This window comes from Bison bison, unplaced genomic scaffold (genome assembly GCF_000754665.1).
Source record: "Bison bison bison isolate TAMUID 2011002044 unplaced genomic scaffold, Bison_UMD1.0 scf7180017864452, whole genome shotgun sequence".
Taxonomy (NCBI): Eukaryota; Metazoa; Chordata; class Mammalia; order Artiodactyla; family Bovidae; genus Bison; species Bison bison.
The window spans coordinates 1,571,492-1,598,524 of NW_011495014.1; the positions used below are offsets into that span (position 1 = coordinate 1,571,492).

A 27,033-nucleotide genomic window follows, 5' to 3' on the forward strand; every position below is an offset into this window, starting at 1 on the left:
TCCCAATCACAATTAACAACTCAGTCCTTGGTGTTCAGGACAAATTCCTGTACACCATATTTGACTCTCTTTGCTCCTAGAAAGCAAAAGTTAGTAACAGACTTGCAATCTGTTTGTTACCTTAATCCATCTGAGAAAGAAATGGATGACCTGGTTGACCTTTCATATTATGTAATTAACAAGACCTAATAAGAAGATGCTTCACAAATGAAATGACTCCTGTGCAAGCACTGTATCACCTACAGTATTTAAACTTCTCCTGTTAAATCTGAACCAGAGTATTATGTCCTCAGGCATGAAAAGATCATTTTATGGAGAGCTGTACTCACGGCTTCATACCTTTCCAATGGAAAAATGCTTGGCTTATGTTTAGCTATGACCTGTAACCAAGAATTACTAGTAAACTTGATAGTGGATAAGATCTGTAACTCATCTTGAGTCTGCTTTGACAATCTGACCCTTAATTTTATCACACTGTCCACAACTGACAGTCAACACCTTCTACTGAATCTACTATCAAAATGCCCCTTCTATTCTCCTACTTCTCTCTATTTCCCAGTGTATCTACATCTTCTGTCTCCTGGACTATTTCATTCACTTTCCCAGTAGCATCCTTACCTCTGCTCTTGAGTTCTTTCATGTAGTTTTATACGTAACAGTCAGAGTCATAATTCTTAAAAAATGCAAATGGATCATGTCAATCCTTTGTTCTAAACCTTTCAAGCCTTCAGTATTGGAACCAAGTTCCTTTCAAAGAACAAAGCCCTATGTGATTTACTTATTTCCTCCCCCTTTTCTGACCTCATTTTCTGTTGCTCTTTCCCAGACTCACTCTGCTCCAGCCATACTGGTTCATTGACCAAACCAGGTACTGTCTCATATCACGGTCTATGCAAATGCTAATGCTTTCTGCATGAATTGCTAACTGTCTTATTTCCTTAAGGACTTAAAAGAAACGTCTCCTACTCTAAAAGGCCTTCTCTGGTCATCTTAGTAAAACTGTAACTTCACCTTCAGTATTTCCTATCCAATCTCCCTTTTGTTTTTTTCATCTTTAACAATCAGCATTGCACTATGTATATATATATATACATACACACACATATGTAGAGTATATATATATATATGTATACTTTATATATATGTATATATAAAGCATATCAGCATACGCTAATATAACATATATTCTCCTTAAATATTAATTATCTCTTTCCTATAACACTGTAAGCTTCTTGAAAGCAGGGATTTTTGTTATCTGTTGTATGCCATATTATTTGTTATTTTCAGATTCCTAAAAAGTGCCTAATACATAGAAGTGTTCAACACTCTTGACTCTAAAGCGCATTCTTGGGAGCGGGGAGTGGATGAGTTCTGGGTAGCTGTGGATCAAGCCTCGATTGTGTGCTCAAAGTCCAAGCTGACTGAACACCTCATGACCAAATACACTGGCTCTGTAACTGGTCCTTTCCATCTTGGGGAGTCCTACGATTTTACTCTATTTCCCTCTTGAAATTCCTAATCCTATTTCTTGAGTTTGACACTGGAGCATCTGTGAGTGTTAACAAAATCAAAAAGAGGAGTTTGGAAGGCGTTTTTCAGATGCTTACAGGCTTAATATAAGTCTACTGTTTTCAGATAACTTTCATTAGCTCTGTCATGTTTAAGAAAATTATTTTTCCTCTTGTGTTTCCATTCTAAAATTTAAAATATTTATTTTTAACAGTTAATACAGTCACATGGCTCCACATTTAAAAAATACAAAATGCATTCAGTGAAATGTTTCCTTCTCATTTCTTCATTTTAATCATCTCCTTTCTCTTCCAAAGTCACTGGCATAATCAGCACACTGTATAATCTTCTTGATATATCTTTTACACACACACATAGATCCACCATATCCTTTTTTATTTATATTTATACAAATGATAGCATATCACATACACTGATCTGCACCTTGCTTTGTTCACTTCATGTATTTCGGAGATCTCTTTGTTTTAGTGCATAGAGAAACATACATTCTTTTTTTATGGCTGTATGCATTACATTGCATAGATGTACCTTCCTTTAGTTAATTAGCCAGCTATCAATGAAAACTGACTGGCTAGTGCTTATTTCCATGGTTAATGTATAATAGGATATAATATCTAGTTCTAAGCAACTTATAACATAGTAGGATATGGACTATAGGCTAGAATTGTATCCATTCCAATTCAGTGATCTGAACAGTCTCCAGGAAACAAGTATCACTAAATAAATAAGGCCAGCTAAATAACTGTAGATACTCCATCTACAGGCTTGGCACAAAATTAGGAAACTTCATTATGATTCTAGTACAGCTTCTAAATACAGAGAGTATTTTAACTTCTTCATGATGGGTAGCAATTAATCTGTTATGGAATTGTACCCACAGCATATTAATCCACGGAGCCAGAAAGTTCCTGGTGATGACACAGCACTTCTTCTGCTTGGTGGTATTGCTAAATCTGTTCTTTTTCATCAACCCACCAATGTGCATTTATTGAACATTGAATATAGGCAGAGTACCCTGACTTCAAGGCTTTAAAGATAAGCTAGAAAGATGAATTTAAACTATGAAAAGGATCCCTGGAATTTAGGACAATACATAGATCTGTTTCATAAATAGAAGCTATGAACAAAATAAACAAAGTGCACTAAACAATTTAACACAATTTTATAAGTGTTACCAAGCAAACAGGCACCCAGGAATATGGCAAGAGAGAGCTTATATGATTTTTAAAATTGGAATTCAGATTTAAAAAAGTACTCTGGAGCAATGATGACATTGATGAGTGATGATATTATGAAGACTGAATGGGCTTTTGAAGAAAATAAATGGTGGGGGGGTGTGTTTTGGTTGCCATGAATTTCTTCGAAGTGAAATGTTACATTAGGAGGAAAGTAAATGAACTGCTTTGGCCAAATCATACAATCTGTGTCGGGAAGCAGTAGGTGATGATGCTGGAAATGTAGGCTGGAGATCACGTTGACTTGAAAGAGTTTTTAGTGCCAAGCTACTATTTTTGACATTATCACATAAAATGTATCAGCTATTGGAAGTTTTAAAGAGTGTAATGCAATAAAGACTCAATAGTAAGCTTTTTCATTTTTTGCAAGTGTTCAGGAACCAATAGTAGCCTGGGTGATAGTCAAGTGAAGGGAAACTTCAAGGCAACCAGAAACTCTACAGACCTTGACTTGAAGAACATGTGCCCTTGAATTTTCTACAAATAATCACTTATGAATACCCATCAAATCTATTCACTATTTGCAAACACTTTTAATAGTGGAATCAAGCCATAAGACTGGAAAAAATGAAAGATGATGCAGAGAATTTTTAATAAGAAGTTTAGTGGACAGTGTGGCTTCCTAGGTGGCTCATTGGTAAAGAATACACCTGTCAATGCAGGAGATGCTGGACATGTGGGGCCAATCTCTGGGTTGGGAAGACCCCCAAGAGTAGGGAATGGCAAACACTCCAGTATTCTCAACTGGAAAATGCCATGGACAGAGGACCCTGGTGGGATAAGACTGAGCTAGTGACTGAGCATGGATGTCAACAGCATCTTTCAAAGTATCCCGAGATAAACTACATGTTGTTGTTGTTTACTCGGTCACGTCTGACTCTTTGCAACCCCATGAACCGTAGCACACCAGCCTTCCTTGTCTTCACCATCTCCTGGAGCTTGCTCAAACTCATGTCTATTGAGTAGGTGATGCCATTCTACCATCTTATTCTCTGTCGTCCCCTTCTCCTCCTGCCTTCAATCTTTCCCAGGATCAGGGTCTTTTCTAATGAGTTAGTTCCTCGAATCAGGTGGCCAAAGTATTCACTTCAGCATCAGTCCTTCCAATGATTATTCAGGATTGATTTCTTTTACGACTGCCTGGCTTGATCTCCTTGTGTTCACTTAGCCTTCCTAAGTGAACAATGCAAAGAAACAGAGGAAAACAATACAATGGGAAATGCTAGAAATCTCTTCAAGAAATCCAGAGATACTGAGGGAACATTTCATGCAAAGATGGGCACAATAAAGGACAGAAATAGTATGGACCTAACAGAAGCAGAAGATCTTAAGAAGAGGTGGCAAGAATACACAGAACTATACAAAAAAGATCTTCATGACCTAGATAATCACAATGGTGTGATCAATCACCTAGAGCCCGACATCCTGGAATGTGAAGTCAAGTGGGCCATATGAAGCACCACTACAAATGACTAGTGGAGGTGATGGAATTCCAGCCGAGCTATTTCAAATCCTGAAAGATGATGCTGTGAAAGTGCTGCACTCAATATGCCAGCAAAGTTGGAAAATGCAGCAGTGGCCACAGGACTGGAAAAGGTCAGTCTTCATCCCAATCCCAAAGAAAGGCAATGCCAAAGAATGCTCAAACTACTGCACAATTGCACTCATCTCACATGCTAGCAAAGTAATGCTCAAAGTTCTCCAAGCCAGGTTTTAAGTGAACCGTGAACTTCCAGATTCAATCCAGTCCAAGCTGGATTTAGAAAAGGCAGAGAAACCAGAGATCAAATTGCCAACATCTGTTGGATCATAGAAAAAGCAAGAGAATTCCAAAAAAACAACTACTTCTGCTTCATTGACTATGCCAAAACATTTGACTGTGTGGATCACAACAAACTGGAAAATTCTTAAAGTAGATAGGGATACCAGAACACCTTACTTGCCTCCTGAGAAACCTGTATGCAAGTCAAGAAGCAACAGTTAGAACCAGACATGAACACCACACTGGCTCCAAATTGGGAAAGGAGAATGTCAAGGCTGTATATTGTCATCCTGAATATTTAACTTCTGTGCAGAGTACATCATGCAAAATGTCAGGCTGGATGAAACACAAGCTGAAATAAAGATTGCCTGGAGAAATAGCAATAAGCTCAGATGTGCAGATGACACCACCCTTATGGCAGAAGGTGAAGAGGAACTAAAGAGCCTGTTGATTAAAGTGAAAGAGAAGAGTGAAAAAGCTGGTGTAAAACTCAACATTCAAAAGACTAAGATCATGTCATCCGGCCCCATCACTTCATGGCAAAGAGATGGAGAAACAATGGAAACAGTGAGAGACTTTATTTTCTTGGGCTTCAAAATCACTGCAGACGGTGACTGCAGCCATGAAATTAAAAGATGCTTGCTCCTTGGAAGAAAAGTTATGACAAACCTCGATAGCATATCAAAAACCAGAGACATTGCTTTGCCAACAAAGGTCCATATAGTCAAAGCTATGGTTTTTCCAGTAGCCATGTATGGATATGAGAATCTATATGTTATAAAGTATTAATTAAAATTCTAAGTCATTACATTTTTGTTGTAGTTTTATCCAGGAAATATCCTGATCATTATAATATATCCCTAGAATACTCTGGTTGCTTTTCCTGAGATGTTCCCCTTCTCTTCACTTGTTTTTCCCCTGGAGATTTGTGATCCCTCTGACTACAATAAGGCATTGTAGTCATCCAGTTTTCTTAATGGCATTTCTCATAATTGTACCTATGGATATACTTGGCTTTTTAGGTGGCGCTAGTGGTAAAGAACTCTCCTGCCAATGCAGGAGATGCTGGAGATACAGGTTCAATCCATGTGTCAGGAAGATCCCCTGTAGAAGGGAATGGCTACCCACTCCAGTATTCTTGCCTGGCGAATTCCATGGACAGAGTAGCCTAGCAGGCTACAGTCCACGGGGTCACCAACAGTTGGACACAACTGATCGACCAACAGACACACATACTCAGAAATAGTTGTCAAATATTTTGTTTAGTGTATATCTCCCTCCAGCCATAAAATTCAAAGATGGTTGCTCCTTGGATGAAAAGCTATGGCAAATCTAGTTGGCATATTAAAAAGCTGAGACATCACTTTGCCAACAAAGGTCTGTATAGTCAAAACTATGGTTTTTCTAGTAGTCATATACAGATACGAGAGTTGGACCAAAAAGAAGGCTGAGCACCAAAAGAATTGATGCTTTTGAATTGTGGTGCTGGAGAAGATTCTTGAGAGCCCTTGGACAGCAAGAAGATCAAACCAATCAATCTTAAAGGAAATTAACCCTGAATAATCATTGGAAGGACTGATATTAAAGCTAAAGTTCTAATACAAAGGCATCTAATGTGAAAAGTCAACTCATTGGAAAGGCCATGATGCTAGGAAAGATTGAGGGCAAAAGGAGAAGGGGGTGAGAGAGGATGAGATGGTTGGATAGCATAACTGACTCAATGGACATGAGCTTGGGCAAACTCTGGGAGAGGGTGAAGGATAGGGAAGCCTGGTGTACACCAGTCCATGGGGTTGCAGAGAGCTGGACATGACTTAGTGACTGAAAACATCTCCACTACTAGAATGTAAGCCTTCACCACCTTATTCACTACCTAACACAAAGGAGACTTTTAGTAAATGCTCCTAAAATAAATGAATGAATGAATGAGTGAACCATCCAGAATCCTTTGTCTATTCCTTTTATTGTAAGAAAAATGAAATACAGAAGTGATATTAGACAAGTTTATTTCACTAGGATGCTTATAACTTCAAAGGGATCAACACTATAGAATTCAGAGTGGAAATGAGCCTCTAGAGTCTTGCTATAAATGTCACGTGTAATTCATTCATGTACTCATCTCAAACATAACACTACTTTGAAGGCTAAATGCCAAGAAATAAGCAGTCACTGCAAGGTAAAGTCCAAGGTATTTAATTACTCCAAAAGCAGTCCAGTGGTGGCCCAAACTCATTGACATTCTTTTGCTGTTGCGGATGAGTGAATTAACATTTCTGAGAGCTGCCTTTAGGGGCAAAATGGTTTCCAAATATTGAAAAGTTCTAATTGATTTTATATTTAAGAGGCAACTATAAACTATAATGTTTGAAACACTGGTTTGATCTTGAATATAAAATGTATTGCTATTTCTTATTTTGGTTCATTGTTGTCTTTTAAATTTTAACTTCAAGCTAAAATCAAGGGAAAAATTTTTAATAAACTCAAATGCTTAAGTAGAAAAAACTGAAAATTTCAGATTTGAAAACTAGAAATACTTATATTAGTTACCTAATGTATTCAGTTCAGTTCAGTCACTCAGTCATGTACGACTCTTTGCGACCCCATGAATCGCAGCACACCAGGCCTCCCTGTCCATCACCAACTCCCAGGATTCACCAAAACTCATGTCCATCGAGTCGGTGATGCCATCCAGCCATCTCATCCTCTGTCGTCCCCTTCTCCTCCTGCCCCCAATCCCTCCCAGCATCAGAGTCTTTTCAGTTTTACTAAAATATTACAATTATAATGCTATATTAATATAAATGTTTTTATATTTAGTTAACATACATTTTTCTATTTGATTTCTTTTATTATTTAATAGATATGTTATCAGAAAGAAAAAACAAATTAGCTCAAAATATCCACTTTAAAAAGGTCTTTTCTAGTTTTGTAAATTCAAAGTCCTTTTCCATTTGCTATCACCATATAATATGTCATGAAGTTAGTTAAAAGGACAATAATTTTATAATTACTGTACTTTATTAAAATATATCATGTAATTAACATCACTGACTCCTTACATGTCAATTTTTAAAGGATATCCTATTATTCTATGTTAGGAATTCAGCAGCAAACCAATGAAACAATCTTATTCAATTTAGAGTTGAAAGTTTCACTATCCCAGATAGCATGATAGACCAACCATCAATTAAGGGTTGCAGTTCAAACAATTATGAAAGAGGCTATAATCACCTTTTGGGGAAAATCTATTGCTACAAATCATTCTTCAAAAGATTCTTCTATTGCCGACCCAGGAATAAGTTACAATCAACAAGTCAGTTGAAAGCTCCAAAAACATTAGCCAAGATGATGAGCCATATTCTTCTTTTAGATCTATGTATTAGCAATGTATTCAAGAATTACTATGCTCACACATAAAAAATGTAGCCATGGGTAAGCACTCTTGCCTTTACAGGAAGCACAATATGGGCATTTTTTTCCCCTCCTATGTCAAGGTCTGTCTGGGATCCAAGTCTGGCATAGAACCTCTAGATGTTCGTAGCTACTCTAGAGATGTATATAGCCAGATAACCCAGTTACGGTCAAATCAAGAGAAGATCCCCAAAACAAAAACAGAAAAAGATAGTTTTCTCCAAAGATCATATCAATGGCATTCCAAAGGAATTTTTCCTGATTACTTATCACTTAAAGTGATGAAATAAAACTAGGCATATTAAAGCCATGTTTTGGAAGTGCCCCTGAAGAAGGTTAACTTGTCATTTTCTGGTCATTATTTAACTAGCATTTTAACAAGTCCTAAAATAAAAGTATTCTTGCTTTTTATTCTCTACAACTGATAGTTTGGTAAATAAACCCATCAAGTTCTCAATTTGTTAAGACTGACAGAGGCTGAGAACCCCTTTGTAAAACGGCATCTTCTATGCCAAGAGTTCTTAAAGGCTTTTAGCAGAAATTATTAAATTGTTCCTGTGAGGCTATTGTGACATTAAGTGGATGTTTTTCTTCAAAAAATTCAGATGCGAGAAGGTGAAATGATGTTTCCAAAGCAACAAAAAGCCATTTTTCGAGTGTCAAATCAAAAACTTGAAAGATAGTCGAATATTTCCTTCAGCTGGGAGTTTAAACTCTTCCTTCTGAGCTTCTGCTCTAGGTCTATCTTGTGCTGCCTCTCTTTCACACACACACACACACACACACACACACACACACTCTTGACCTCTCCTCACCATCTCGAAGCCAGCCATGTATTCTCATTTGCTTCACTCATCTCCTCCACCCAACTTGCTGCTTTTTCTTGGCTAAAAGTAAACATAATTTCTTTCATCCTTTAAGAGCTTTGAGATGTTTTGACAAAGGGTTATTTTCTATCTCTGTTTCTATAAAGTTTATGTCTTGTGCATTTTTGAATATTGAAGGATTAAAAAATGATGCATACTTCTGTGCTTATAACAACTAAGAATGGTTTTTGATGCAATTATAATGACTAATTCAAATAAAAAGCTTCAGAAAAGCTTTTATTTCTAAGCAATCACTTCCAGTGTTGTCAGATTCACAGTCAAATATAACAACTCAACTCTCTTCCTCTTAGCAAAATGTGCCAATTTTTTCTTCGGAAAAGATTTCCTTCTACTGCTAAATCCTTTAGTCTCATAATACTAAATATACCAAGATTACTATCTAATTATTCTGACTGACATATTTCTCCCTTCTGGGAAATGAGACAAATAGTACTACCTTTTAAAAACTCATTTCTGACACAATGTCTTCAAGGAACATGTGGTGATGTTTATCACAGAATATAAGATCTAGATTTCATTTAAGATTGTTCCCATTTGAAACATAATGATGGGAGTATCAAAGAATAAACGGTAAAAGCAACAGGCAGCTACAAATTTTTGTTTGCTAACAAATTTATCCAAATTGTGGAGTTGACAAAGAAAAAGGCAGGTAAATAAAAAGCCATGAGGATCTCATCATGTTGCAATTATGAGAGCTACACAGTTCCTTTAATATAAAATGGAAGCAAAAATAAATATAAAAGTGCAATCACCAAGTCAAAATTCCCTTAAAATTCCCCACATCTTACATGCAGACTGAGTAGACTGATTTGTAATTTTTTTAAATGGAGACACAACCTTCCTTTCCTTTTTAAAATGTATACACACTTGCGAGAAGTAATACATTGATTTAAATTCACATGAAGTTATAGAAGACTGACAGTAGATCCCTTCCTGAGACCAGGTTTTAAAAGAGGCAAGATGATGGAAATCTGAAAAGAAAAGGGAGAAAGAGATCAAGGAGCAAGAGGCTGGCCTTAAATAGGAATCTGATCTCCTTCAGAAAGTTCTTTACAATCAATCCTGAAATTCCATGTAACTGCCACCATCTATCACATCAACTTTAACACTCTTTCCTTATTTGTCTCCCAGGATAACAACCCATCCCTTTTCTTAGATTAGGATGCTTTTCCATTCTTTGAATGTCTAACCTCCCATTGCTTTAAAAGCACTTTTTCTGATATGCTCACTACATAACCTAAAAAAGATACTTTAAAAAACAAATTCTAGGTCATAGCAGAGGGAGCAGGAACCAGAGCTGAAAGCACCGATTTTATAAATCCCTGACTTCCGTGTACCTTTTTATTAACATTTTAACAGACGTGTATTGAATCACTACTTATGCTACGTTTTAATTCTTGCAAACTTTAAAAAGAAAAAATCCATTAAGGGAGCTATTGAAGAGGCTACCAAATATTGACAGGCTCAACTCTTCACCCTAGGATAACCCTGCGTTTCTGCTGGCCTTTTGAGAGCCGAACGTCACTGTGCCCCAGAAAAAGGCTTGACGCATTAATAAAATACAAGCTTTGGTGATGTCCTGAAGAAAACTTGATTCTTCTACATGTCAAAGCTGGGCCTCATTTTGAAATCAGAGCAGATGGAGGAGCAAAGAGGAAGAAGTTGCGTACTCCTGAAGTGAAGCCACACACACTGAATCTGAGTCTTTGAAGCTTGTCAGCACTTCTTAACAAAGACAGATTTCAAAACATTATTCAAGTACCTTTAATGCTGAGCTGAAAAACTCAACTTGTCTAGGATACTAATTCTTAACAGCACAGACGGTCACTGTACCTGGTGGAGGAAACAGAAATACCTGGATACACCATAATCCTATGCTTTCTTTCTCAGTCAATTGAAACTGTTTTCTGGAGTCATTAGTGGCCGTGGTAACCCAATGCCTCCTCTCCCAACCCCATCAGGGTTTTGTCCCTACAGTCTTTTAGTCTCCTTAATTTTTTTTTTTTTCCCTGCATGTGGCACCAGGGGGCCTCCTTTTCTTAGCCCAACCCTCTTTACAAAGCTTTAAGGATAGACTCCATCCGGGTTTTCCTCTGACTTCACTTTCTCTCATTTTAACTATAGGCATGGCCTGAGGCTGACTCCTCAATTCACACTGCTTCTTTCCTTCTCTTTTGTCCCTTAGAAATTAAATCCAATCTGGCCTGCAGCAGAACTACAAAGGAGGAAGACTGTTTCCAGCAGCCAAATCCTCCATCTCAGTAGTCAGTGATGGGTGCCTTTTAGCATCTTGCTTGAAACAGATTTTAAATGTGGCTTTTCTTGGAATACCATAGGCACCCTCAAACTGAGGGCCTTTGCTCTCTTTCTTTGGCCTGGAATGCTGTTCCCTCTGGGGACTGGCTCACTCTTTGACCTCCCTCAAATCTTCAGCCTCCCCTGACCATCCTCTGTAATATCACGATCTGCTACCCTTCTCCCTCTTGGCTGTCCTTACTGTGCTCAAATTGGTGTTTTCCTATAACAGCTGCAACTTCTGACATGTATATACCTTACTGATTATATTTATTAGTTTTTTTAAAATTATTGTTTTATCCTTATAAAATATATGCTCTATTTTGTTCACTGATTGGTCCAGAACAGTGACCAGCACTTAGTAGGTGATTAATCAGTATTACTCTAATTGAGTTGAGAAACTTCCCTATGCTATCCACTTCTTTTTTTCTTTTTACTGCCAACAGCCTCATCCAGGTTTCCTCTCATGGTAATTAGCTAATTAGCATGCTAATTACATTTCCTATTCCCCTCTCTTTAATCCATCTCCTTTACTGTTGGCTGATTTTCTTCTTCAAAACTCACATTTATCTTCTCATTATCCTTCTCAGAAACCTTGACTGTACGACCAAGTCCACATTCTTCCGGGACTTGAGGCCCTGCCCACATGAGAACCAACCCCATCCAAACTCATCTATGCCCACACCTCAAATGACTCTAGTCAAGCTGGTATTGGTTTTGTTCATTAAAGAAACATTCGTGGACCTCCGACTCCTAGACCCTATGTTGCATAAAACAAAGTTCAGTCCAGGCAACTGAGCTAGAAGAATATAAGTTTAAACAAAAGCATTTATGCTGCAGGGAGGAAGCCAGTTCTGGCTCCAAGTTGAACTGTTTCTTTGACTTTCTTTTCTTTACTTTTATTATAATCATACAGAATGGCCTGCCTTGGAGAATCCTGCCCCTCGGCCTGACTGTTAAACTAAAGTGCCTTTGTTCAGAACCCTGTCCACCCCACCCGTGGATGGCAGGAAGGAAGAAATGAACACATTCCCTGCCTGAGGTATGCCATTCTCAGAGACATTTGCAAGATTAATGGCCTTTTTACTTGGCTTCCTTACCTCCCCTCATCTCTAATTTCTAAAAGAATCTGACATCCAGACTCCAAGAAGATGGTTATTTTCATGGGCTAAGCCTGCTTATCTTCTCGGTCTGCTGGCTCCCTGGTTAAAATCTCTTCCTTGCCTCAGCACCTCATCTCTCGGATTCACTGACCTGTCGTAGGGCAAGCAGAGTGAGCTTGGACTCACTAACATTTGCGTTAAAGAAGAAACTGAGTCCTCAGAAGACACACATGTGGCCGACATCAGTACACGATGTCCCCATCACTGAAATGCCTCTCCTCTGCCTTTCCTGATTTGGGGAAACAAGTCATACCTATTCGTAAAGATTTAATTTCAATGTACTCTGTGACGGATGCCTTTTAAATGCCATCATATCTTTGACTAAACACACGCAATAAATGCTTTGTCCTTCCACAAATATTCTAAAGTTTCTTTCCTTGCCTTTCTTCTCATCTAAAGAAAACACTAATTTAGACTCACAGACTTCAAGAAATAGCTTTTATGGTTGCTGGGGGGAAGGATGAGGGGAAGGAATAGTTAGGGATGGGCATGTACACACTGCTCTATTTAAATGGATAACCAACCAACAAGGACCTACTGTATAGCACAGGAACTCTGCTCAATGTTATGTGATAGCCTGGATGGGAGAGGAGTCTGGGGGAGAATGGATACATGTATACGCACGGCTGAGTTCCTTTGTGGATCACCTGAAACTATCACAACACTGACTGTTAATCAGCTCTGCTGCTGCTGCTGCTAAGTTGCTTCAGTCGTGTCCGACTCTGTGCGACCCCATAGACGGCAGCCCAGCAGGCTTCCCTGTCCCTGGGATTCTCCAGGCAAGAATACTGGAGTGGGTTGCCATTTCCTTCTCCAATACCTCAATACAAAATAAAAAGTCTAACAAAAAGAAACACTGATTTCTAGACTCCATAGGACTCTCCCATCCCAAAGTGCTTCTCCCGTGAGTGCTTCTCTGTGCCTCAGAACCTGGATCCAAAATGGGAAGAGAAGCTTGGAAAGGGATCTGAACCTCTAGGGAAGGGGTGAAGGGCTTGCACTGTGGATTGCTGAGAAAGCTGCTGTCCCCAAATGGTGCAATCTTTTTACAGCCATCTCTAAGCACTTCAAGGTCTCACCACTTCTCCTCTTGACATGAAGGTTGTTAAGTGATGAAGTTTGTGGTTTCTGCAGCATTATGCTACCCCACTGTTAGGGGAAGCACACTGACTGAAACCGCCCACCCTGGTCAGGCACCATAGAAACCATCTGCATGAATTGTTTTACGACAGGAGGTCCTGGTAAGGAATACGGAACTAATAAGCCACCACCAACCAGAAGAGTTCAGGAAGAGTCAAAAGGAGACACCACATGCCCAACCACCTCCCAGAATCCTTCTCTCTGGCATCCATCTTGGCTGAACAAGGTGTGCACCACCAGGAAGGACTCTGAGTCAGAATGATTGGCTAAAGACAACCCAGAAACTAACCCCATCACCATAAAACCTGAGACTGTGAGCCATGTGGCAGAGCTGTTCTCCTGGCTTCCCTTACCCTACTGCTCTCCACCTGGGTGCCCTTTCTCAATAAAATCTCTTGCTTTGTTAGCACATGTGTCTCCTCGGACAATTCATTTCCGAGTGTTAAACAAGAGCCCATTTCGGGTTCTGGAAGGGGTCCCCCTTCCTGTCACACTGCCACTAATGCTTCTGAGGTTCTTGATCCAGAATGCTCTCCTAAATTATCCTCCTCATGTTACTCCTTCCTGCTTCTGAATGTCTACGCTATTTACTATGATATATATATACATTAAACAATCTAGAATTTGACATTATTTGTCTTGAGTTTTGGGAGTTTTGGGGGGGAAGGGTGCCATATATTGATCATTGTGGAAATTCTTAAAGGCATAAATTATCTTTCCCACAATAGTAGTTGCCAAACTTTGCTAATCAGTAAGGCCATCAATAGCATATTCTTTTAAAAATCAGATTCCAAGACCCAGACTCCAATCTGCAAAAATTATAGCACTTGTCTAGATTCTAAGGAATTCATATTTTCAGAAAGCTCCCCAAATAACTGTTATAATCAGCCAGCTATGGGTATCCCTGTTATATATATAAATTTTCCTTGGGATAGATAGTAGCATAATCTCAAAGCACCTTGTGACCTGAAAATTATTTACTCTTTAACTATTAAAAATTCATGACCAAAGCCTCTGATTTCTACATAGTATTGTCTCACCTAGGTTTCAGATTCTAGTACTGATTTTGTGAGTACCATGTAATATTTTAAAAATTTTAGAATTCAAAACACCTAAAATTTCATCACATATACATACATATTTTATATGGGAACAGCCATTCCAAGCACATATTTGTAGATTCTAAGTTTTCTTTAACATAATATTATGTTAAATACTTTGTAAATGTCATCATTCTTCAAAGTAGTAAAAATAATATTCCACTGAGATAAAGGCACTAATTAACTTAATACCCCACTTTTGGTTTTCGTTATTTATCATTCCCCTATAATTTTAAATATTTTTTAATTGATACCTGTGAAATAAACAATTCATTGATATAATTGAATTATATTTTATCTATTTAGAAATACTTACTATATTAACAAAATATACATATCACTCTTTTTTAAAATGTTCTAATACTTGAACATTTTGTCCAGGTTGTTTTCTTATTTTTGAACTTTTAAGACAATCCTTCATAAATGACACTATTGAAAGTCAGTCTCTGTAAGAGACTGACTCTGTAAAGTCAGAATCCGTACATTCTTGGGGTTCCTATATTTTTGCCTAATTTCCCTATTATCCTGTTTTCAGGGGGTACTTTCTAACATCAGCCACACTACAGGGAGGAAAACTGTAAATATTATAGTACAGATTCAGTGTTTTTAAAAACAGGGCTTATAGGTCCCTTATTGAAGAAGACTCTTGAGATTCCCCTGGAAAGCAAGGAAATCAAACCAGTCAATCATAAAGAAAATCAATCCTGAATATTCACTGAAGGACTGATGCTGAAGCTCCAATACTTTGGTCACCTGATGAGAAGAGCAGACTCATTAGAAAAGACTCTGATGCTGGGAAAGATTGAAGGCAAGAGGAGAAGGGGATGACAGAGGACAAGATGCTTGGATGGCATCACTGACTCAATGGACATGAGTTTGAGCAAGCTCTGGAAGATGGTGAAGGACAGGGAAGCCTGGCCTGCCACAGTCCATGGGATCACAAAAAGTCGGACATGACTGAGCAACTGAATGACAATGATAATAGAGTATCCTGGAATACTTGTTAAAAGTGAGGAATCCTGGACACTTCAAATTACTCAGACATTTAAGTTTGGAGTCTGAGAGAAAGAAATTTAAATAAGAACTCCACGTTATTTTTATGCACACTAAAGTTTGAAAAAAGTCTTCTATACACCACTATATCAATGACTTTGCCATCTAGATTTAAGATATACCCAGTGCCAACAGACCTCTTATTCTACTTCTTTATGAAATTTGTGTGTGTGTATTATATATATATATATATAAATTCTGTGATCACTAACACAAAATAGTTCTCTTTCCTTCCCACCTGGAGCCTCCTGTAGTAGAGTGCGCCTTCTTATATCTTCACATTTCTGTCACTGTTCAGATTCTGTTTTGTACATAAAAGCTGCTCATACCTATTAGTTCTTTAACTTTTAAACCAGATCTATACTCCATTAAATAGGTTAGTCTTGAATATTACAGAAAACTATTTACATGATCTAATTTCCTTATTTTTTTCCTTAAATTAGAATCCTCATTTAAGTGTCTTCAAGACTTTGTTAATAGATTCCTACAGTATTTAATATAGGGCTATCTACATAATAACAATATAGGGTCACTGAAATTCTGTAATATGTCAGATGACAAAGACTCTCTTCCTTGACCAAATCTGGGTGAGGATTCTCTGAATCCTCTTCTCAACTAGGCTCTGACCTTGGGGTCTCTCCTTGGTCTGCTTAGTTCAATTCTAGCAAGAATTCTGCTGAGTCAGTTTAGGGACTCTTCCTATGGTATCTTTCATATTAGATCAGCTTCCACACACACACACACACACACACACACACACACACACAAACACACACATGCACACACCCATATCTTCTCTCCCTGACCTGCCTTCAGCAAGAATCCTGTTGAGTCAGGCTAGCAAGAATTCTTCTGGCCTTGGTAATTTTCCATCCATCCACTGATCCCCACTTTGCTCCTAGGCTATAAATCTCCCACTGTCCTTGTTGTATTGAAGGTGAGCCATTTCTCTTTCTCTTGCAGCAAAACTTCATTGCTATAGTCCCTCCTGAATAAAGTCTTCCCTACTGTCTTTAACAAGCGTCATGCATTTCTGTCCTTCACCCAGGCACCGTGCCATATTTCAGACAGAAAAATGAAAGGAGTAGTATTTACACAGGAGAAAGTCACATCCTAGTATGGAAGTCCATCTCATCAGAAATGTTTACCAAGTAGTACAATCAAATCTAAAGCATGCACTTGGCATACAGAAAAAATAAAACAAACAAACTGTAACTTAAAAGGACTAAAAAGAATCTTTCTTGTGGCTATATCTGCATGGCTGAATTTAACAGGATAGAAAAATTAAGAGTGCCTAATTTGATGTGGCCTGTATAAACACTGTTATTCATGTCAAAAAACTAGCTATAAATAACATCAAGCATGGCCTATTTTCATGTTGGATCCATAGAATACTCATATTTCATTTTTTGAAACAAAAATCTCTTTGATATACTCTGTATATGTTCATTTTGATGGTGTATTTTTAGAAAAGTCTTTGCCCACTATGACCTCTTTCTATCATGGAGAATAAAAGGTATACACAGACACAGGTGCATAAACCCTTAGGTGTACACACACGCTTATCTCATAAAAATGCATGACCACAGTGGATATTGCCAGGGGGAAGTTCAGATTCTTAATCAATATCATTACCAAGTAAATGCCAAAGAAATTTCTAGTGGCTAAATATCCAGAGTTTTCTGGGCAGTCACAATTTCCTTATAAATTAATTAAATTTAAAAAACCTAAGACAATGAGAAAACACTACATAATCACTTGAATGGCTAAAATTTTAACAATGACAACACCATATGCTGGTAAGGATGTGGAGCAACAGGAACCCTCCTGCATACTGAATGCAAAATTATACAGCCACTTTGGAAGGCAGTTTAGAGATTTCTTATAGAACAAAACATACTTAAACCATATGATGTAGGACTCACACGTCTTGGCATATACCCAAATCAACTGAAAACTTATGTCCACATAGAACTTTGCAGCTAAATGTTCATAGGAGCTTTTTTTCATAACTGTCAAACTTGGAAATAACCAAGATGTCCTTTAGTAAGCTACGGAAAACCAAACTGTGGTACATCTGTACAATGAATATTACTCAGCAATATAGAGAAATGAGCTGTCCAGCTACAAATAGACATGGAGGGGCCATAAAGCATATTGCTAAGAGAAAGAAGCCAGTCTGAAAAGGCTGTCTGCTGTATGGCATTCCTGAAAAGGCAAAGCTGTGGAGGCAGTAAACCAAAGGCGGCCAGGATTTCAGTGAGGGGAGAGAAGGGCCAAGAGGGGAAGCACATGGAATTTTCAGAGTAGTGAAGATATTCTGTGTGATACACTAACAATGAAAATGTGTCATTATGCATTTTTCAAACCCACAGAATGCACAATACAGAGAGTGAGCCTTTATGCAACACGTTAAAAGAAAAATGTATCAATATTGGTTCATATCAATCGCAGAAATTGTACCATACCAATAAAAGATGTTAATAATGGAACAAATTATGTGTGCTTTTCAGGGAGGATATGTAGGAGGAGCTCATTGCAGTTTTCAATTAATTTTTCTGTAAAACTAAAACTGCTCTAATAAAAATCTGTTAATCACTTAAAAAAAGAGCAAACTCTAAGACACAGAGGTTATAAAACCAAAGCAAAGCAAACCAAAGGTCCTGCTTCTACTGACAGAATTGTGACCAAAGGGTATTTATGCCCATCATTCATGGAAATAACACTGGACATCTCAGCTGTTACCTCTTAACCTTGAGGTGGTAACTGTGGTGGTACATGCGACAATACTGGCATAAGGCATAAAAGCAGCACCAGAGTAGCTGAGTCCCATCAGCCTGTATCCTCTAATTCTGCAATATTCGGTCTGGGTTTGAGTCAGGCCCCAAATCCGTCAAATGCTTACTCAGTTTCTTTTGAATGAGATAACCTAATTTTACCCAGACCAGACCAAATACGGAAGGGAGGACTAAAACTCTACAGTTACCTCAGGCTGCAGGGGCTCCTTCTATCCCTGGAGGAATATTTTGTCTTCTGTAAACTTGCCCAGATCCCTAGGAGAACAAGGAGTTCTGTGAAAACTGATGTGCCTATGTGGGTCCTCCAAAAGAGGACTTCTTTATCATTGTACAGATGGACATGGAAGGAAAACACTTGTTCAAGTGTCGTGATATAAAACACTGGGCAATCTTTAGGGAAAATGAACTTCATAGGAAAATTTAGAATGCAAAGTATCATTTTTTTTCCCTCTATGAAAAGCTTCTCTAAATCCACATTCTGATCACGGGGACATATAAAAAGCTGGGGATACACTTCAGAGTTTTCAAAAAAGCAGCATCTGTTGCTCCCCAGCAGAGCTCTTCTACACAGTGGTTTACAGATCTACTGAGATTCCATCCCTTCAGATGCTCCGGGGCTCAGCACCAGTTGTCTCTGGGAATGAGCAGCCTCTGCAGAGTACCACAGGGACATTACCATTTTCTGTGTGCCTGCAAGAAGGAAAAGGCCAAGAAGCACCACAAGAGAGAATCTTTGCTAACGATATTTTAATCCAAAGTGGCCAGATTGGTGCTTTGCAATTCCCACTGTGTCTACGTATCATCCAACTTCAAACATGAAGATAATATCTGCCAAGGAATTATTTCTGCACATACTCCACATGAAAGGTATAAAGCATGACCGACAACAAAGCTATAAATAAATTAGGAGCATCTTTAATACTTCTGATAATATAGCCGAATTTTACACCACGGTTTCATTAATTTTCAAAGGTTACAAAAACCAAAAGTAGAAATTAGTTATTACCTTATAATGGAAACTTCTGCACTCGCCTCAAGGTAAAGCGACGGTGTCCTCAGGCAATCCCTCCTCCCCAGGACTCAGCAGTTCTTGAAGTGTCTCTACCAGGTCTAAAGGGAAAGAAAAATGGATAAATAATCTTCTAGGTGCACTTCAGCTAACACTCATACTCTGTTTCAGGTTATTCAGATTCTCTTTTTGCCATTTCATGAAATTTCCACATATCTTGCATCAAACTCTCTTGTACAAAATCGCACCCTTTACAGAAGACATAATTTGACTGTGGGAATTTTCTTCTTTTGAATCAATAATCTCATCCATCTTTGAAAGGATGCCTTCTTTACCGAATGTAATACCGTATTAACTCTTTTTCAGCAACTACTAGACTTACTTTCCCTAGATCACAATTTTATACTTTTTGGTCTCCTTAGTAACAGCAAATGTTTCTACAAGAGAAGTTGAAAATTGTTAGACTTCTACAAGTCCTGTCTGTGGCTTTGCTAAGGCTGTTTTATTGCTTTACTCTGCTGTGAAATAAACTAACACATTTTGCTCCCTAATCTCCTACGTCTAATTTTTTTTTCTGACCTAAAAATCCTTACCAGAGCCTTAAGTATCCCATCAAGTCTATAATAATACTGACTTGAGCCAGTGAAAAAGTATGCTCTGCCAGCATGTTCTATAAGATAGCCTTCCATCACCACAAAGTTTCAGACATTCTTTTTTGGAACCAGCAAAGAAAATAAGCTGGCTTTGGCAGTCAATCATGGACTGCTCTAATTCGATGAATCCATTTTCTACAGGCTTTACTTGGCAAGCTCTTCCCACTGCCTGCAAAGTGACTAGTTCTTTGTAAACCTCCTTTGCAATTCTACATACCTTCTATATCCCCAAATGCTATATGTTATTGAAAATATATTTTAAAGAAGAACTTTTAGAGGAAATATCTACTTTTGGAGATTTTTTCCTTTTTTTCACTTAAAAGTTTATTGAAATATAGTTGATTTACAATATTGTGTTAATTTCTGCTGTACAGCAGAGTGAATCAGTTATACATACATACATATATATATTCTTTTTCATATTATTTTCCTTCTACAACCTGTCACACACATGTTGGTTACTCACAGAACTGTCTTGAAGATAAGGGAAACCAATGGTTACTGCTGTGTAGAGCGTAGAGGAGCCAGGAAGAAGGGCTATGTTCCTAGCTCTGAAAATTAGGATTATTTAGGTTATTTATTATAATATAATAAGTTCCATGTTATTTATTAGTATATTGTAATAGTATATATTACATACATATATTATTTACATAATAGATTATTAACATTGGAGTTATTTAGATTATTACTGATGGGTTTCACTTTTCAAATGGAGGTTCATAGTACAAAGTTATAAATTGAGTGGTACTTCTGAACTCTACATGTAAGAATCTTGTTCTCTATATTTTTGGAATTCTTAAGAGCAAATGGTTAGAGACTGGGGAAGATAGGGCCAGTAAAACCTCCAAGAAGAGACACAGAATAGTTTTTTAAATAATATTGTCCTTCCTTATTACTCTTATTATCACAGACACAAAAAAAGCACATACTTCATGGTTACATTTAAATGAAGTTCTAGAAAGGACAGAAAAGAGGCTGTAGTAATAATCAGAACAGTGGTTATGAGAGATTAACTGGAAAGTAGCAGGAGGGAACTTTCTAGAATAATGTGAAATCTATATATTTGGTTGAGATAGTGATTATATGAGTAAATAGATGTGAAAAAAAAGAAAAACAACTATGAAGCCATGTCTATAAAATCTACATTTTATTATAAGTAAATTATACCTCCATTTAAAAATTGGACTCAAAGAGATCTCTAGATTTTGCAGTGATTTTGAATCAGAGAGTTTTTAAGAAGGAGTCACTACCTCTTTCCTGGTCAGCAAAAAACATTACATCCTTTCATTCACTCAAGTATCCACTCAACAAAGATTTATTAAGCACAAATATATCCAGAGCTAACACAATGGCAGTGAGTTAGAGAAAAGAATGGCTAGCAAAATAGACACTGCTCCTATTATGGAGTTTAAAAGTCTGTCACCAGAAAACAGAAAATTAAAATGCACAAAAACAAGCAGTTATGGCTGTGGCATTGAGGGAAAGCCCCATGTTTTAACAAAGGACTTGCATCAAAACAGAATGAAGTATTTTATGCTAAATCCCAAGCTAATCTGAGCTGAAAATATTGGTGTGCGCTGAGTCATTAAAAGCTGTTAGAGCAATCAGACCAAAGCAAACCAACTAACATTTTTTTCTATTAATCCAACTCTATATATTCTTAAAGCTACTGAATCAAAACATCAAAACACTTTTCACATCAAATTTCATTTTGACATTCAATGTTTTTTTTAACAAACAAAATTTAGGTCTTGCACACCCTAGGGCATCTTATATATACAGCTGTCCGTGAGGATAACATGGTGTTAAATAACTCTCTTTCCCATGAGCAAATCCCAGCTGGGAAGACAGGTGCATCTACTTCTGGTGACTATTGCCAGTGAGGGATTTACAAGCTCTCCTAACAAGGAGTATTATGCATATTCACACGAAACCCAAGCTTGTGACCGGTGCGGTACTTGATATACAAAGTACAACCAAGAATAGATCAGCATTCCAATATAAAATGTTATCAGGTCAACACAGCTCCCTCCCCAAACAATTTTAAATGAGGTCCCTTTATGGGCAATCCAATTTTTGAAACATACAAAAATTTTCCTTAGCCTAACTGGTATAAAAAAATCTCCTCATTCCTTTTTATTAAAGGTTTTCTAACCTGTTTGTCCCAAATTCTTTCCAAAATGGGAGGAGCTGTTTATAAGATGAAAAGATACAATTAAAAAGTGGAAAAAAAAAAAAACATGAACCATATAAGTTACTGAATTTCTAAGCTTCTAAGGAGGCTATACTACTTATTGTATGAAACCGTCTAGAAGAAAATCAACGTGATTTTTTTCCCAAAGACTGCTTTAAGAGAAAACAAAGCCTCCCAGGTGGCTCAGTGGTAAAGAATGCGCCTGCCAATTCAAGGAGACACAGGTTAGATCCCCGGGTCAGGAAGATACCCTGAAGAAAGTGACCATTAAAACCCAAGGTAACCGGGACACTGGATAACTATCTCAATCGTGACAGCCATGTCACGTATCTTCAGAAAATATTGCCAGATTGCTGTCGAAACTGTGGATAGACACTTTAATTACTTCCTTACTCTCATCGGTGATAAACTAAAAAGAAATGCTCTACTGCTGAAAAGGAACAACAGTTCCTGTTTCTGTAAGTTTAGCCTATTTAATATTTAAGAAGTGTGTATATTTTGCCCAATAATACATTGTTTTTAAATCCTACATTTCATTTTTATTCCTCAAACAGTTGATAGCACAATGAAGCGTTTTCCTAGCATTTTAGTGTAGTTTTTTCCCTCCACTTTTCTAATTTTCAGTCTCCAATCTCCCTTGAGTTTTGGTTTCTATGCCTTGCTTTTGCCAGGCAAAAAGCTCTCTGTGTTCCCACTTCCTTAGTAGTTCTTTGGTATTCACTCTTACTCTAAGAAACACTTTAGGGTAAAATGTGGTATGTGAGCATGGGAGGTTTGAAGGAAACAAAATTCTGGCATTTAAGACTTTCTTATTCTCCATTCATTGGATACATAACTGTGGTGCAAAATCCTAGATGATGTCTAATGGTTTTTGCATTGCCACAGCTTCCTTCACTCTCAAAGATGTCACATAATGACATTTAGTCTGCAAGCCTGTATCCAGTGATAAGACAAGGTTTTCCTGTGTCCCCAGAGCAAATTTTAACAGCTCCACATTTAACAAATCTATTAAACCCTAAAATCTATCTAGCAGTAGTGAAACATCTTGAGAGAGGAAGTAAAATCTTTAGAACTAGTGACTTAGGACAGAATTTTTCCAGAGGTTCAATTTTAGGCATTAGCTCTACTGTGTATGTGTACTTCAGATAAGCTCCAAAGTAAGTAATCAGCTCCCAGTATGTGCCTGTCACTGTGCAAGGAACCAAGGACACATGAATAAAACATGGCTCTTTTGCTAAAGAGGCTTGTAGCCTAGCCAAGGAAGGTAAGGGGGCATAAACACATTACAAGGTAAGTTAGTGCCATTTAGGCTTCCCCTGGTGGCTCAGATGGTAAAGAATCTGCCTGCAATGCATAGCCCGGGGTTCGATCCCAGGGTCGGGAAAATCCCCTGGAGAAGGGAATGGCAACCCACTCTACTATTTTTGCCTAGTTTTGTCCATGGAGAATTCCATGGACAGAGAAGCCTGGTAGACTACAGTCCATGGAGTTGCAGAGAGTTGGATACGACTAAGTGAATAACACACACACACATGTGCCAAATGGAAACACACGACTAGGGGAAAAAAAATGTAGGTTGGACACTCAATTTCCCAGATTAGGTGGGAAGTACTATGATGTGTAAATCTTTTTTTTAATATTTGTGCTGAGTATAATATTCAGGTTGAATTTTCTCAAAAATGCACATGCCAAGAGGCTTATTATGATATTTTATGAAATAACATATATAACATTCTCAGTGCAGTATCTGATATGGAACAATTGTGAAGGAAGGGAGGGAGGGAGGGAGGGAATATTACACACTCCTACTGTGAATTTGACTTATCATTATAACTCTTTTGGGTAAATCTTTCATGTGTAAAACATCTGGGATTAGTTATCACAGTTCTCATTCCCCTAGAAGACATCTAACTCATTCAAACAGGTTGCTGGGTGTTATATCTGAGGGAAAGCTGTATATTCCACTAAGACTAATGCTCACGTGGCTCACCTATCAGCCATTTGAGGGAGTGCTCAAGAGACAGATGAGCAGAGGAGAACTTCAGGCTTTTTAGAGAGGTCCATGAATAGGTCTGCATATCTGTCTTAGATATATGGGGTGGACGAATTGTGAAAGACTCAAATGAATCAAAAGAAGACCGGGTATCTTTAATGCAAAGGAGGCATTTACCAAGTATATCCTTTTTGGTTATCTGATTTTTTAAATGGCAATTTGAACTAGTTTACAACGATGTAAATTACAGATAACTCATAGAAGTTAAAGCAGCACTTATGCAAGGATATGCAAATTCCTTCTACTGGAGGGAAAATTCCTCTCCTCATACCAACTCTATGTAAAAATGCCAGTTTTGCATCTATCTGTAGATTCATTTCAACACTCCTGACTCAACTATGCACCTCTGGTGTTCTGAACTCTCTGCTGAATCAGTTGATAACATCTTATTAGTTTCCTCATTAATAGTGGAGTCAAATAAAATTTTCAAGTTATTTTCATATTTGTATAAAAATCTTGAGTTTGCTTTTAAACATTACATTTTAATAATATATTTATAATATTTGTATTTTGATTTTCCATAATAATAAAAGAAATAATGCAAGTGCTTTCTGGGTCTTCTGGACCACACTACCTTATCACCATGTGCTCTCATATGAACCTAGTGTTCATGTCTGTAAACATAATCATTTGGGCATCAAGAAGTATTAATAGGAACACAGACAAAAAAGGACAACGATGACACTGCACGGAATTTCCACAAAATAGGGAGAATGGTCACTAAATAGGGAGAACTGTCACTATACTACACTGGATTGTACACGAGAATCTGTACATTAGCAAGCCCATGTCTTCTTCACGTGGTGAACAGACATTTCATGTCCACAAAACGCCGCCTCTACATTAAAAAACAATATTGTGACACTGAATTTCTCATATTTAGAAATTTGTTTGCATTCATTTGTAACTATGTTTTGTAAGAAGTATAAGCATAAGGTATTTATGCCTGGCTTTATGTTTGCATATTTTTAAGTAACACTGAAAAAAAAATGATTTAATGCCAGGGTTCACATAGAAGATTTTTGTGCTTCTTTTTGTTTTTCCTTAAAAAAGACTTTATAGGTTATATAAGTTTAAGAAACACTGGCCGACAACATTGTGGAAAATGTATATTTCAAATTTTGCATTTGTGGAAATTTAGTATAAAGCTCTGGTGTCCTGAAAGAGATTATTTCAATCTCATGATCAACTTTAATTCTTCCTGACTTTCCATCAGACCATACACTATAAGAATAAAGAAGGCTCAAAATAAATGTCATTATTTTTTAAATCTAGTCCTAATGAAACTTTCAAAGTTCCCCTGTGTAGGTGTAAAATATCATTACCTCTTTGGATTCTGATGTATTATTAATTTGAGCTTAGTAATATTAGAATCAGACTATGATATTATTTTATTAGAAAAGACTGTAAGGAGTGGCAGATTTATGCTGTATCTATTTTAAACCCAAGAAGAAAGGAAATATACCAAATATGCATTGTGTAAACTATGGAATCATTTTCTACTCTTCTAAAAAACAGAAGAAATCTTGGGAAATTACAGCTAGGAAGGAAGTATTTTTTTTTCTATTTAAATAAAAAAAAATTTTTATTTACAATATTGTGTTCATTTCTGCCATACAACAATGCAAATCAACCATAATTATACATACATCGCCTCCTTCCCTAGCTGCCCTCCACCCCACTCCCCATCCCATCCCATCCCTCCAGGCCATACCTATTTGCAGGGAAGGAGATGCAGATGTAGAGAATGGACTTGTGAACACAGCAGGGGAGGGACAGGGTGAGACAAATGGAGAGGGCAGCATCAAAACACATACACACACACACACACACACACACACACACTATCAGGTGTGAGCTGGACAGTTGGTGAGAAGTTGCTGCATGCATTCTGTGATGATCTGGAAGTATGCTTCAATTATTTAAAAAAACTTTTCTTTATGATATTATTCATTAACCGTTTATAGAACTCAGCCCCACCAGGGAAACCCTTAAAAGTCATGTATCCTGAGATACTTCTGGGGATCTAACGGAGTGTTCTCTTGAGAGGTAGAGAAGGAAATGCCAAATACGCAGTTAACTCTTCCATGAGACAGCACAAGTGCAGATTTCTAGATGTGGCTTTAAACTTGGAAAGGTAGGGTTCCGGTCCCACTACATGGGGTGGGAGCTTGCGGATTTTTATAGTTACTTTAGTGACTAAGGAAAATTCTCAGCATTTAGTAGATTAGGGGCATGTCCATTGTTTGCTTACTTATCCCTAGTTCCCAGCATACAGTAGACATTCAATAAATGAACCAATGATGTTTGTAGGTAAGAGGATTCAACTGAAACAGCAAGTTCACATTGGATTTTCAAAAACAGACTCAATTATAGCATGTGTTGCTCTATTATAGCAAAAACATCTTAGTGTTAACTGTATTTTAACTGGAGAATATTACTTCAGTTCAGTTCAGTCACTCAGTGGTGTCCAACTCTTTGTGGCCCCATGAATCGCAGCATGCCAGGCCTCCCTGTCCATCAGCAACTCCCGGAGTTCACCCAGACTCACGTGCATCACGTTGGTGATGCCATCCAGCCATCTCATCCTCTGTCGTCCCCTTCTCCTCCTGCCCCCAATCCCTCCCAGCAGCAGAGTCTTTTCCAATGAGTCAACTCTTCGCATGAGGTGGCCAAAGTACTGGAGTTTCAGCTTTAGCATCATTCCTTCCAAAGAACACCCAGGGCTGATCTCCTTTAGAATGGAC

At 37.7% G+C, this 27,033-nt stretch overlaps 1 long non-coding RNA gene across 6 annotated transcripts in view; it reads right to left on the reverse strand.

Moving 5' to 3' along the window:
• LOC105002365 overlaps window positions 1-27,033 on the reverse strand; it is a 574,024-nt gene that overhangs the window by 349,127 nt on the left and 197,864 nt on the right. For 3 of the 6 annotated variants that reach the window (XR_826945.1, XR_826941.1, XR_826942.1), the window contains 2 exons: window positions 20,503-20,587; window positions 19,381-19,484 (listed from right to left, as the gene is read on the reverse strand). This is a non-coding gene — a long non-coding RNA (uncharacterized LOC105002365). Of the gene's footprint in view, window positions 1-15,441; window positions 18,630-19,380; window positions 19,485-20,502; window positions 20,588-27,033 lie in introns of those variants that run through there. The other 3 variants (XR_826944.1, XR_826943.1, XR_826946.1) reach the window with 3 other exon arrangements.